This window comes from Cervus elaphus, chromosome 10 (genome assembly GCF_910594005.1).
Source record: "Cervus elaphus chromosome 10, mCerEla1.1, whole genome shotgun sequence".
Taxonomy (NCBI): Eukaryota; Metazoa; Chordata; class Mammalia; order Artiodactyla; family Cervidae; genus Cervus; species Cervus elaphus.
Window position 1 is genome coordinate 31267212 of NC_057824.1, and position 14910 is coordinate 31282121.

Genomic DNA, 14910 nt, shown 5'->3' on the forward strand with positions numbered 1-14910 from the left:
CTTTTTATTATGCTTTCTAAGTTTATCATGGCTTTTCTTCCAAGGAGCAAGCTTCTTTTGATTTCATGGCTGCGTTAACCATCTGCAGTGATTTTGGAGCCAAAGAAAATAAAGTCTGTCACGGTTTCCATTGTTTTCCCATCTAAGGCTTCCCAGGTGGCATTAGAACCTGCCTGCCAATGCAAGAGATGTAAGAGACACGGGTTCAATCCCTGGGTTGGCAAGATCCCCTGGAGGAGGGCATGGCAACCCACTCCAGTATTTATGCCTGGGGAATCCCACGGACAAAGGATCATGGCAGGTTACTGTACATAGGGTCACAAAGAGTCAGGACTGAAGCAACTTAGTATGCATACATGCACATACATGTATAACAAAAAAAATGTCCAACAGTAAGAGATCAGTTGGATCAATTATCCTTTGAAAGGGATACTAACCAATCCTTAATAGTGATATTTTAAAAGAATTCACATAATGAGGTGAAAAAATTTTCATGGTATTTAAGTGAAAAAAAGGAAAACAAATATAAAAAGAAATAAAGAATATAAAAGATATAATCTTATTTTAGTAAAAATGTGTGTGTGCACATGTTTGTATATAAATGAGAACAACCACACCAATACATTAACAGTTATTTTTAGTAGAAGTCATTTTTTTCTTATTGTTTTTCTGTATTTTCTAACTTTCCTACAAAATTGCATTCATAGTCAAGAAATGAAAGTTATTTTGAAACGTATTATTGGACACCTGTGCTGTAGCCCGATGTTTCATCTTGGGTCAAACTCAATAGAAAAACATGAAAATACTGAACATATCATTTTTTTCTCCCAGTTTTATTGAGATAAATTGACATACAGCACTGTATAGGTTTAAAGTGTACAACATAAGGGTTTGACTTATATACATCATGAAATGATCACAATAGGTTTAGGGCACATCCATCATCTCATATAGATACAAAATTTTAAAAATAGGACAAAAAATTTTCCTTCTGATGAGAACACTTAGAACTTACTCTCTTAACAGCTTGCATTTAGAGTATGTAATTGTGTGCTTGCTAAGTCGCTCAGTCGTGTCAGACTCTGCGACTCTATGGACGTTAGCTAGCTAGGTTCCTCTGTCCATGGGATTCTCCAGGCAAGAATACTGGAGTGGGTAGCCTCTCCCTTCTCCAGGGGATCTTCCCAACCCAGGGATAGAACCTAGGTCTTCCACATTGCGGGCAGATTCTTTGCCAGCTAAGCTACCAGGGAAGCCCCATACTGACTAAATTATTATTGTTTTGTCCTGCTTTTCTTTGTTTCTGCATTTCTTACTTCTCTGATTAAACTTATTCTTTGGCTAAAGTTTTTCCACAGATAAAATGTAGGCTGAGAACATAGGGGCAAGAACCATGAGGTCCTGTTTCTTTTTGTTGCCATTTGTAAGATAATAATCTTCCAATCTTTTACCTAGGATGCCCCTCAGAATCATCTGGATTTTCAGCTTAATACTACCCTTTAAAATAAAACTGTCTTTTGAATTTATGAAAATAATAATGCTTGTTCATGGACTTCCCTGGTGGTCCAGTGGTTAAGACTCTGTACTTTCAATGCAGAGGACATGGGTTCAATCTCTGGTTGGGGAACTAAGATTCCACATGCAGTGTGGAGCAGCCAAAAAAAAAAAAAGAAAATAATGCTTGTTCAACTGTTCAGAAATATGTTTAAACATACTTGTTTCCAATGACACAGAAACAAGAATAAAAACTAACATCCCTCTTCATACTCTATCCTGTTTCCCCTCTCCAGAAGTAACCACTTTTAAGCTTATGTTCTTCTGACCACTGTATGTTAACTTACAAACATGTTATTGTTGTTGTTGTTTAGTTGCTAAGTCCTGTCCAACTCTTTTGCAACCCCATGGATTGAAGCCCGCCGGGCTCCTCTGTCCATGAGCTTTCCCAGGCAAGAATACTGGAGTGAGTTGCCATTTCCTCCTCCAGGGGATCTCCCAAACCCAGGGATTGAATTCACATCTCCTGCTTGGCAGGCAGATTCTTTACCACCCAGCCACCATGCTGGTTTTGAATAGATGGGATTCTAGTGTATATAAGTCAGTGGTTTAGAAATTGGTGGAGCAGTTTATCTTAGAAATCATGCGTGTTATGTCAGTGCATTAGATATCCATTAGCCTTCTGTCTCATCCTATCCCCCAGTGTCTGAGCACTAGGGGAATTTTTTTCTAGAGGTTGGGGGGATGTTTTCATAATTTGTGATTCCGTGTGGGATGGAATAATGGAATTGTGACAAAGTTTGATGCCCTAACAGATCACTTGGCTTGACTCCATTTCAAGGCGTCAATGTGATATTGGGGAAAATCTGCAAGTTCCAAGGTCAAGACAAGCCTAGATTTGAACACTGGCTCTGATGTTTACTAGTGATGTGTCTTGGGGCAAGTTTCATTTTTCTTTGTATTCCTTTTCTATCACTCAATCTCCATCTATTTAAAGCTACCTCATGGAGATGTTAAATGAGGTCATGAGGTCATGAGTGCTAAGTCACTTCAGTCGTATCCGATTCTTTGTAACGCTATGGACTGTAGCTTGCCAGGCTTCTCGGTCCATGGGAATTCTCCAGGCAAGAATACCGAAGTGGGTTTTCAGCTCCTCCTCCAGGGAATCTTCCCTACCCAGGGATCGAACCTGGGACTCCTGCATTGGCAGGCAGATGCTTTACCTCTATGCCACCTGGGAAGCCCAAATGAAACCACACATGACCTCAGGTGCCCGGTGGGCTCTCAGCCTGAGAAAAGCAGTCTAGACTGGCTCCCTTTCCGCCGCAGCACCTCCTGGACAGACTGCCGGGACTGCCCACAAGGGGGCACAGGTGAGCGAGAGGGAGCGGATGCAGCCTTTCGGCTGAGCGCTGACCTGCTTCTGGAGTCTCCCCCGCTGCCTGTGTATTCACCGCAAACACCCCTGCAGTATGTAAACACCTTCCTCTCTGGAGACGGCAGAATAAAATCATGTCTTGGACATAATGAGTGCTCTGGGGGTGGGGGGAAGGTTGGCAGGCAACAGCTCTGCTTTGACCCCGGGGAGCCTGCCTTCTGGTTCCTGTGGAAGTTTCACAGCCACTCTTCCCAAAGCACTGAATCAAATCCCTTTCTGACCAGGAGGCTTAGTTTCACCACTTTTAAAATAGATGGTGTCATACATTCCAGTCCCTCCCTATCAGATTACCTGAAGAAATCTGGGCACAGTTGGGGGCAACTCAAAAAAGTACTTGAAGGGACACAAAGGAACATGCTTACATTAAAAAAAAAAAAAAAATTAGCATAACATTCCAGATCTCATCCTATTCAACCCACAGAAAAATCTTATGAGGCAGGTACTCTTATTAGCCCATTTGATGATTGAAAAAATGGAAACACAGAGAGGGTTAGCGACTTTCCCAATGTCATACAGCTAGACAGTGTTGGAGGCAAGTTTCAAAGTCTTTTCTGTCCAAACTCCACAGCTTGCAGGTCTGACTCCTGCACACATAGCCTTTCTGCCGAAGATGAAGATGCCTTTATCAGAATTAGAAGACATAGCTGAATCACAGTACTTTTCTACTGAGTAAATTGGTCCTGAGCAAATCCCCTGGTTTTATCTATTTCTCCATCAGAAATTGGAGTGGGGACATTTTCCACTCCTGGATATATATCTGAAAAGCAAAAACACTAATTTGAAAAAATTCATGTGCTCCAGTGTTATAGCAGCATTATCTATAATTGCCAAGATACAGAAGCAAACTAACTGCCCATCAATGGATGAATGGGTAAAGAAGATGTGAAATACACACACACATACACACACACACAAACACACAATGGAATACTACTTAGCCATAAAAAAGAGTGAAATTTTGCCATTTGTAGCAACATGGATGGACCTGGAGGGCATTACGCTAAGTGAAATAAGTCAGACAGAGAAAGACAAATACTGTATGATATCACTTATAGGTGGAACCTAAAAAACACAACCAACCAGTGACTATAAAATGAAAGAAACAGACTCACAGATATAGAGAACAAACTAGTGGTTAGCAGTGGGGAGCAGGAAAGGGGAGGAGCAAGATGGGGGCAAAGGAGTAAGAGGTACAAGCTATTAGGTATAAAATAAGCTACAAGGATATGTTGCATAGCATGGGGAATATAGCCAAATTTTTATAATACAAATGAGGCATAACCTTTAAAAATTGTGAATCACTGTATTGTATAGCAACTATACTTCAATCAAAAATATAAAGAAAAACAAAAGGAAATCGGGGCCTGGGAGTCATGTGACTCTTCAGTCCACTAATGTCCCTCTCATGGGATTGTGTAGGTATCAAATGTGATAAAGGCTGTGAAAGTGCTTTGCAGACTATGAAGTGATGTACACATATGTAAGGGGCATGCTGTCAAAGTTAAAGATGATGATGGTGAGGAAACAATTAATCATGGGCTGCAGGGTCCTTATTGCATTTGGGGGCTGGTTTATTTCCAACTGCAAGACGCAGATGTAACTAGAGGGACAAGGAAGATGGATTTTTGAGTCTGTCGTGAGAGTTGAGGGTGTTGGTTATGTAGATCTTGGCAGAAATGTTGCTCCAGGCAAGGAACAATGAATGCAACAGCCCTGTGGCAGGCTGGTGCTGGAATGATCGAGAGCAAGAAGGTTGCTGGACAGCGCTCTCCAACAGGAAAGGCCAGTGTGATGGGGTTGATGAGCCAGGTGGGGAACAGTAGGGGATGAGGTGAGACGGGTGATGGGTCAGAGCACTGAGGGCCTCTCAGGCCATTGTAGGGACTTTGGCTTTTGCTCTGAGTCAGGTGGGAGCCACTGCAGGAGTGAGCAGAAGGGCAGGAACTAACTGTGCCTTTGCAGCATCACTCTGACTGCTGGCTTGGGAACAGACTGTGGAGGACGAGGACGGTCACATGGAGACCGTGGAGAGGCCAGTGTGGTGATCAAGAGATGCTGGGGGCTGGGCCAAGGAGGCAGCAGTATGGAAACAGTGGGAAGTGGTCAGATTCTGACACAACTTAAAGCTGGGCCACCAGGATTTGCTGACAGAGCAGATGGTTTTGATGCTTTAGCCGCTCAGCCGTCTGTCTTGTGACCCCATGGACTGTAGCCCACCAGGCTCCTCCGTCCATGGGATTTCCAGAGCGAGAATACTGGAGTGGGTTGCCATTTCCTTCTCCAAACAGAGCAGATGTGGAGAGCAAGAACTGGAAAGACAAAGATGGAGGGGTGATTGAGGAAAGAACAGGCTAGAGGAGAGAACTGCAGGGATCAATGTTCGCTTTGTTGAGCTTGGGATGCACCCTACTTTTCTAATTTTTTCAATTAATTTATTTATTTTAATTGGAGGCAAATTACTTTACTATATTGCAGTGGTTTTTGCCATACATTGACATAAATCAGCCACAGATGTACATGTGTCCCCCCTCCTGAACCCCCCTCTCACTCATTTGAATCATTTCTAATGAGGTGGATGAAACTGGAGCCTATTATACAGAGTGAAGTAAGGCAGAAAAACACCAATACAGTATATTAACGCATATATATGGAATTTAGAAATATGGTAATGATGACCCTATATGTGAGACAGCAAAAGAAACACAGATGTAAAGAACAGACTTTTGGACTCTGTGGGAGAAAGCAAGGGTGGGATGATTTGAGAGAATAGCATTGAAACATGCATATTACCATATGTGAAATAGATCACCAGTCCAAGTTCGATGCACCCTACTTTTGATTCTGATTCTGAAAGGTCACATTGCAAAAGACTATGCTTGTAGGGATGGGAGGAGTTAGTGACCATTTTTTTGCAATGTATCACAGCATTTAAATAAATTTTATTTAGCAAGCACTTATATAGCTCTTACTTAGGATACATTGGGCACTGTATATATATCATAACTTATTATCTATGCCAGACCACCTGACCTGCCTCTTGAGAAACCTATATGCAGGTCAGGAAGCAACAGTTAGAACTGGACATGGAACAACAGACTGGTTCCAAATAGGAAAAGAAATAGGTCAAGGCTGTATATTGTCACCCTGCTTGTTTAACTTATATGCAGAGTACATCAAGAGAAACGCTGGGCTGGAAGAAACAAGCTGGAATCAAGATTTCAGGGAGAAATATCAATAACCTCAGACATGCAGATGACACCACCCTTATGGCAGAACGTGAAGAGGAACTAAAAAGCCTCTTGATGAAAGTGAAAGAGGAGAGTGAAAAAGTTGGCTTAAAGCTCAACATTCAGAAAACAAAGATCATGGCTCTGGTCCCATCACCTCATGGCAAATAGACGGGGAAACAGTGGAAACAGTGTCAGACTTTATTTTGGGGGGCTCCAAAATCACTGCAGATGGTGACTGCAGCCATGAAATTAAAAGACGCTTACTCCTTGGAAGGAAAGTTATGACCAACCCAGATAGCATATTAAAAAGCAGAGACATTACTTTACCAACAAAGGTTCATCTAGTCAAAGCTATGGTTTTTCCAGTGGTCATGTATGGATGTGAGAGTTGGACTGTGAAGAAAGCTGAGCACTGAAGAATTGATGCCTTTGAACTGTGGTGTTGGAGAAGACTCTTGAGAGTCCCTTGGACTGCAAGGAGATCCAACCAGTCCATCCTGAAGGAGATCAGTCCTGGGTGTTCATTGGAAGGACTGATGCTGAAGCTGAAACTCCAATACTTTGGCCACCTGATGGGAATAGTTGACTCATTGGAAAAGACCCTGATGCTGGGAGGGATCGTGGGCAGGAGGAGAAGGGGACGACAGAGGATGAGATGCCTGGATGGCATCACCGACTCGATGGACATGAGTTTGAGTAAACTCCGGGAGGTGGTGACGGACAGGGAGGCCCGGCGTGCTGCGGTTCATGGGGTCACAGAGTCGGACACGACTGAGTGACTGAACTGAAATGAACTCCCTCTGCACGTGCTCTCCCCACCCCGTTTAACTGACTCCTAGGTTAACTAAGTGAACCATCACTTTCTTATGGAAGTCTTCCCTGATACCCCCAAATACAAATTCTTACAAATTCCCTCCACATACAAATTCTTACAGCACCCACCTCTTTTGTAATAATCGCACTTGCATTTACATCATCATATAGCTTTTTAAATTGTGGTAAAATACTTACTGGTCTTCTTTGCTGGCTAGTGATAAAGAACTCACCTGCCAATGCAAGAGACAGGTTCAATCCTTGGGTTGGGAAGAAACCATGGAGAAGGAAATGGCAAACCACTTTAGTATTCTTGCCTGGGAAATCCCATGGACAGAAGGAGCCTGGTGGGCTATAGTCATGGGGTGGCAAAAGAGTTGGACATGACTTAGCAGCTAAAACAAGAACAAAAAAACTTACTAAATTAGCCATCTTAACCATTTAAGAGTGTATAGTTCAGCAGAGTTAAGTATATTGATATTGTTTAGCAACAGATTTCTGGAACTTTTTCACCTTGTGAAACTCAAAGTCTATACCTGCCAAACTATAATTTCCCCTCTCCCCTCCTCTATCTTCCCAGCATTTTCTACTTTGTTTCTATGATTTGGACTACTTTAGATACTTCATGTGAGTGGGATGATACACTATCTGTCCTTTTGTAACTGGTTTATTTCAATCAGAATAATGTCCTTGAGGTTTATCAATGTTGTAGCATGTACTAGACTTTCCTTTTTTTTTCTTTTCCTCATATTTTTTAAATCTAGGGAATAACTGATTTATAATGCTCCAGGTATAGAGCAAAATGATTCATTTATATGTATGTGTGTGGGTGCACCTGTATTCGTTTTCAGATTCTTTTTCCATTATAGATTATTAAAGATATTGAATATCATTTCCTCCTTTTTTTAAGGTTGCATAATACTTCATTGTGAGTATATAACACATTTTCTTTATCCATTCATCTCTTGGTGGACATTTGGTTTGCTTCTACCTCTTGGCTATTGTGAATAAGTGAACATGGGTGTGCAAATACATCTTTGAAATCCTGCCTTGGATTCTTTTAGATGTGTATCCAGAAGTGAGATTGCTGGATCATATGGTAGTTCTGCTTTTAATTTTTTAATGAACTTCCATGCATGCGTGCTAAGTCGCTTCAGTCATGTCTGACTCTTTGCGACTCTATGGACTATAGCACGCCAGGCTCTTCTGTCCTTAAGATTATTCAGGCAAGAATACTGAAGTGGGTTGCCATGCCCTCCTTCAGGGGATCTTCTCGACCCAGGGATTGAACGCACATCGCTTATGTCTCCTGCATTGGAAGGCGGGTTCTTTACCACTAGCACCACCTGGGAAGCCAAGGAGCTTCCATACAGGTTTCCAAATGGCTGCACCATTTAACATTCTCAGTAACAGCACACAAGGGCTTTGATTTCTCCATATCTGACTCAATGGACATGAGTTTGAGCAAGCTCCGGGAGATGGTGAAGGAAAGGGAAGCCTGGCATGCTGCAGTCGTACATACATGAGTTGGACGTGACTGAGCAACTGAACAACAACATCCTCACCAACACTTTCAATTTTCATTCTTTTTTTTTTTTTACAGTGACTGTCCTAAGAGATACGAGGTGATATCTCATTGTGGTTTTGATTTGCATTTCTTAATGATTAGGGATGTTGAACATATGACTATTGGCCATCTGTATATCTTCTTGGAACAAATGTCTATTCAAGCTTCTGTCCATTTTTAAATCTGGTTATTTATTTTTTGTGGTGGTGGTGGTGGTAGTAGTGGTTGAGTTGTAGGACTTCTTTATATGTTCTCGATATTAACTCTTTATCAGAGATCTGACTTGCAAATATTTCCTCCACTACTTAGCTTGTCCTTTCCAGTCGCTGTGCATTTTATTTACCAACCCTCTCTCATCTGACCTGGCTGTCAGCTCTATGAGGCCATTGGTAGCATCTGTTTTGTTCACTATGTTCCTCCAGTGTCTGGCTGTTGGAGGAGGCAATGGAGAGGATGTGATGACTAGATGACCAGAAAGCTGGACTGGACAGTTGGAGGCTTCTCACCTCCCCAACCCCTGCCACCCTCACTGCCATCCTTGGAATGGACATTCTGCCTGCCCTTCCCATGGTGGGAGCCGGTTTCAGGAAGGCAGCATTGACAGAGTAAGGTGCTGTTGAGACCATCTGGACAGTGTACCTGACTGAAGCTGGTCGAGGTCTTTCTATAAACCATTAAGATTCTGGCAGGTACCTGTGGGGATCTTGCATCTGCCAAGACAATCGTCTGTCAACTAAAAAAGATAGTCACAACCTAAAAGTTGAGAGTTATGTTCTATTTGGTGGGAAATTTTAGGACTTCAAGCTTAGGAACAGCATCTCAAGTGCCCCTGACAGAACTGTTCTGAGGAGGCTGGGGGTGGGGGGAGGGCGTCAGTTCATATAGAAGTTTGCAACAAAGGGCAGGTAGTCTGAACGTCAAAAGTGTTTTTGTGAATTAAAGAAAACCAGATATCCCAAGTTAAGGAATTTAGCACTTTTCTATGTTTGGAAAGATGCAAGTGTCTGGGCTTACTGAAATCACTCCTTTCATATGCATCTCAGCTATCTGGGCCCAGTACCCTGCTTAGCTGGCATTTTTCCTCAGTGCTCACCATGGGGAGTGGCTGCAGCCCAGTGGCCTCTGGATTACAGATATTCTTCTCCAGCCCTGGAGGGCTGGAATCACTGATGACTGTAACAGCCTTATTTATTGGCATGGCAGGAAATACTCCACGTCTCACCTCCATAGATAGGTTCTCCTGCTTGTTAGACTTGCCACATGCCAGTCTGCAGTGACCTGCCTGTTTCTCTGGCATTCTCTTGCCTGTGTACCAGGACCAGTTTCAGATATCACCCTGGACACTCCTGAGTTTGCGAATCAACACAAGCTTCATGCTTGGTACACACTAGATTTTCCCCCATGTGTTTCCTGGAGGAAATAAAGAAGGGCTGAATAAATTCTAGAAGGGAGAATTGCAACAGGTTATTTGGGAACATGCTGTAGATTCCTGCCCCAGATCAGCCTTATCCAATAGAAGTATAATAGGAGACACAGAATTCTAAATGTTCAAGCAGCTGTAGTTTAGAAAAGGGGAAACAGGTGAGATTAGTAATGATTTCATTAAAAAAAACTATATCCAAAACATTATCATTTTAACATTGACTTTAACACTTGTTAATGAGTTTTTTAAAAAAACTTTTTTTTTTCGGTCCTACGTCTTAAACACGCCTCGGTCTTTGGAGCCACAATTTCAAGTGCTCTATAACCACATGTGGCAAATGGCCAACGTTCTGGAGAGCGTAGCCCTAGCCAGCACACCCTCCGGGTCCCCTGGGTGCCCGAAGCAACCAAGCCGGAGCGCGGCATCTGGTGGGCGCTCCGTAAGGTTTGCTCAATGGAAGCAAAGAATAAATGCAGACTCGGGGCAGTGAATAGAGGTTTCGGATGCCAACAGGTGTGCTACCCCAGAGCTCAGAAGAACCTGGCTCAATTCCAGGAAAAAAAGTAGTCGGCCCTCCAGGAGGAAGTTCGGCGCGGGTACTGGGACGCACACCCTAGCCGCTGCCCGCTGGTCACCCACTCTCCTCGCGGCTGAGCCAACCCGGCGGCGGCGGGAGCGCCGGGCGCAGGGGACGTGAGCGCCGGTGGGAGGTTGAGGCCAGCTCCCCAGGGCGCGGAGCGGACGCTGGGGCGGCCTTCCCAGGTATCCACCAAGTCCGGCGGCGTGGAGGAGCGCTCTCCCCGGCTCCGAGAGGAGGTAGATGGGAAGAACCAGGCGCCCCAGTGGGGCGTGTCCCTAACGCGGGGCTGGGCCCGCCGGTGCAACCGCGGCGGGGAGAGGGGAGAGAGCTGGGGTGGGATACGAGAAATGGGGGAGAACCATCCGGGGGCGGGAACTGCGCAGTAGGGGCTCAAGACAGTGGCTCTAGCTCCAGGCAGCCGCGCGCGGACCTCCGCGGTAGGAAAGTTTCCCAGGGATCACACTGTTCATGCGCTGTGCGGCTTTAGTTAAATCACTTACTGTCTCTGCGCGCCTTTTCCCACCTCCGTTTAAAAAAGAAAGGACGGCCTTCTGCGTGTTGAGAACCCCAGGAACAGTTATCAAAAGGCTTTCTAGATAGACTTCATTATTTCCCCTCGGATAATCTCGCGAGTTAGTGTCTCCTGGTCCCCTTTTTCCCAGAAGGAGATTTGGGCTCTGACAGATTTAGAAGCTTGCCCACAGCAATTAGATGGAAATAGCAGGATTTGAAGCCAGGAAGTCAAACTCCAGAGGCTGGACTTTAACGTCTAATCCAGGTCCCACTATTTCCTAGAAGGATGAAATGGCGGTGGGGATAAACTGCTTCTGAGACCCCTTCTCGCTATGTGTGAAATGGGTATAATAATACCTAACCTGTGGGGTTATTATGAGGACGAACTCAGCTAACATGCAAGTGCCTCCCTGCTAAAGTGTGCGTGCCACGGGGTAGGACTTTCTCCCCCCTGTTTTGTTTGCAGGTACATCCCTAGTGCCTGGCACAGAGTAGATGCTAAATAAATATTTGTCAAATGAGAAAGGAACACATATTACTTTTTATCCTTTACCATAATCCTTGCTGTCCCCATATTCCTGATGAGGAGACCGAGGTGCAGGGAGGTTAGGCAACTTAGGGGATGTCACACCGGAGGCTGGTAGAGGAGTCAACATTTGAACCCAGGCCTGTTTGATCATAAAGTCTGTGTCATTCTGATGCCAGGTTCCATCACTTTCTAATAGGGTGAGTGTGGCAAGTTATTTAATTCTTCTGTGCCTTAGTTTCCTTATTCACAAAATAGGGACAATGATGGTACCTATCCCATATCGTTTTTGTCTAGATTAAATAAGGATAAAACTCTCAGAATAATGCCTGGCACTTAGCAGGGACTCAATAAACATCTGCTATGGTGCATGCTATGTTTGCCCACTAGAGAGTGGAGGGGATGGCACAGCGCGGGCGTCTGTTTAAGGAGAGGAGAAGGGGGTCAGGGGGAAGGAGCTTACCAAGCAGCTTTCCTGCCTTCTGTGTGATCCGCAGAGCCAGGTTCCTGTTTGCCCTCTGGAATATTCCTGAGAAGCCCCCATGCTCAGTGCAGAGAGAAAGGTGTCACCTGGCATCCCGCTCCCCACCTAGGATACAAAGAGGCTGTCATGAGGATCTGTTACCACTTTTGTTATACAAAGGGGATGCTGAGTCCCCTCTGATTCCCAGCTGTGGGACTTTGGCAAATCGCTTTGCAAGCCTCAGTTCCATCATCTGTAGAATGGGCACAATAATAGGACCTCATAGGGTTGTTGAAAGGATACTCCGAACTGTCTCAAAAGCATTTTGTGCAGCATCTGGCACATGATAATGGCAGCTGTTGCCCCTATTATTGGATGTGTGGTGCTCTTTTTTATTCCTAACCTTAGGATCTGTTGATGTGCAGGTAAAACTCTTCAAGGAGGACTAAATAAAGTGCCTTTTCCTTGACCCCTTCTCATCTTGAGAGTCTCCTGGGATCTTCACCCATCAAATCCTTGAAAAGCCTGTTATTGTGATAGATCAAGTGCCTCCCTTAAGTGTTCCAGGACAGTTTCGGAGGACAGGGAAGTGGCATATGATGGGAAGACCACTGTGCTCTCTGCTTGGGGAACTCCATCCTTTGATGTGGGTACTTGGCAGGGGTGGAGTATTCCAGGGCAGTTTCCAGGGACAGGAAAGTTGGCATATGATGGGAAGACCACTGTGCTCTCTGCTTGGGGAACTCCATCCTTTGATGTGGGTACTTGGCAGGGGTGGGGATCCTAGCCTTTTGGTATAATCAGTCATCAGTTTATAATCTGAGTCATTAATTTGTTCTGTGCTAGACACTGGGCTAAGCCCCAGCTCTAGTCATTGATGGAGCTTGGGCTCCAAAGCCAGCCTGTCTGGATTCCAGTCCTGCCTCTGACATTTTCTAGCTCTGTGACCTCTGGCCAAGCTCCTTAAACACTCTACTCTGGCCACCTGATGTGAAGAGTCAACTCATTGGAAAAGACCCTGATACTGGGAAAAATTGAGGGCGGGGAAGAAGGGGGAAACAAGATGAGATGGTTGGATGGTATCATCGACTCAATGGACATGAGTATGAACAAACTCTGGGAGATAGTGAAGGACAGGGAAGCCTGGTCTGCTTCAGTCCATGGAGTTGCAAAGAGTTGGACATGACTGAACAACAATAACTTCAAATGATTCATCTGAAAAATGGGATGATTTTAATATACATAAGTCACAGGGCTGCAATGAGGATTAAATATAATTAACATATGTAGGATAAGACCAATGTGATAATAAATGCTAGTTCCTTATATAGTTATAATTATCTCATTTTATAGCAAAAGAAACTGAGGGAAATTATTAATAAACAACTCATAAACAATAGCACAGAGCTATCCTTTCCTTTCAAAACGATTTTTTCCATTTCCACTGCTATCATCTTAATTCATGCCTCCTTCTTTCCAGGTCCAGTTCTCTCATCTGCCCCTTTCTGGAATCCCTGCTTCCTGTGTCTGGGGTCCCAGTATCTGCTCCTTCCAGAACATTCTCCCTCTCTCTCTTCCAAAACGCTAGGTGTTTTCCAGAGGCTTTGGAAATAGTTCTTTTTCTTTTACTCTTCCTGTTGTTTTATCTGATTACAAAAGTAATTCATAATATGTTATTTTAAAAATATGTGCCTCCTAAAAATATTTGCATGGGAGGTGAGAAACTCTGCGATTTCATCTAGTGATAATCATTATTTAGTTTCATGTATGTTTCTCTGGGCTTCCCAGGTGGCGCTAGTGGTAAAGAACCCGCCTGCCAATGCAGGAAATGTTAACAAAAGAGGGTTCGATCACTGGGTCAGGAAGATCCCCTGGAGGAGGCCATGGCAACCCACTCTAGTATTCTTGCCTGCAAAGTTCTATGGACAGACGAGCCTGGCAGGCTACAGTTCATGGAGTTGCAAAGAGTTGGACACAACTGAAGTGACTTAGCATGCAGCATGTTTCTCTAGGTTTCTTTCCCTCCCCCTGGATATGCTAAATTAATATAGGTCATTTTTATTGGTCTTTAAAAAATGGGATTGTACCTTCTGAACTGTGTGCAATTCACAGCAGAGAATTTTCAAATTTTAATTTATTTTTTGAATGCTGTACTCCCACATGGTATAAAATCCAAAAGACATCTAAGCAAATATTGAAAAATCTCTCCCTCGTATCTATCCCCAGCTATCCAGTTCCTCACTCCAGAAGCAACCACTGTTGCCAGTTTACAGTCTGCCTTCAGACAAAACAAGAAACATATAGTTACAGTTTACAGGGCAGAATGTATGTCTTATGAACCATAGTATGTAAATAGCTGGCATAGTTCCTAGATGTGGGGAAACTGACAGGGTGAAAACTTCACTAGAGGAAGATGATTCCATTACTAGAGGAAGGAGAGATGCTCCTTTCCTTGTCTTATGCAGCAGGGAGTTGGGAGATGCCATCCAGAATCCGTGCAGCCTCACAGCCTTCAGAGCACCCTCTCTCAGCTGGGGGCGACTCTGCCTCCCTGTGGACATTCACTCATTCCAGGAGACAGCTTTGATTGTCTCAGCTTCGGGGTTGGTCATGGGGGGCGTGTCCTCCTGGCATCTGCTGGTGGTTCAGCGGTAAAGAATCCATCTGCAATCCAGGAACTTCAGCAGACGCAGCTTTGATCGATCCCTGGGTCAGGAAGATCCCCTGGAGGAGGGCATGGCAACCCACTCCAGTGTTCTTGTTGGGAAATCTCATGGACAGAGGAACCTGGTGGGCTACAGTCCATAGGGTCACAAAGAGTCGGACAAGGCTGAAGGGACTGAGCTTGACTTATGAAAGAATT

General features: G+C 44.2%; 1 protein-coding gene across 3 annotated transcripts in view; it reads left to right on the forward strand.

The window, feature by feature from the left end:
* The first annotated feature begins 10448 nt into the window (after positions 1-10448).
* Positions 10449-14910, forward strand: part of TMC5 (transmembrane channel like 5) — a 77965-nt gene continuing 73503 nt past the window's right edge. The window contains exon 1 of one of the 3 annotated variants that reach the window (XM_043915579.1): positions 10449-10781. The gene's annotated coding sequence lies outside the window, so the exon portion shown is untranslated. The remainder of the gene's footprint in view (positions 10782-14910) is intronic. The other 2 variants (XM_043915582.1, XM_043915583.1) reach the window with 2 other exon arrangements.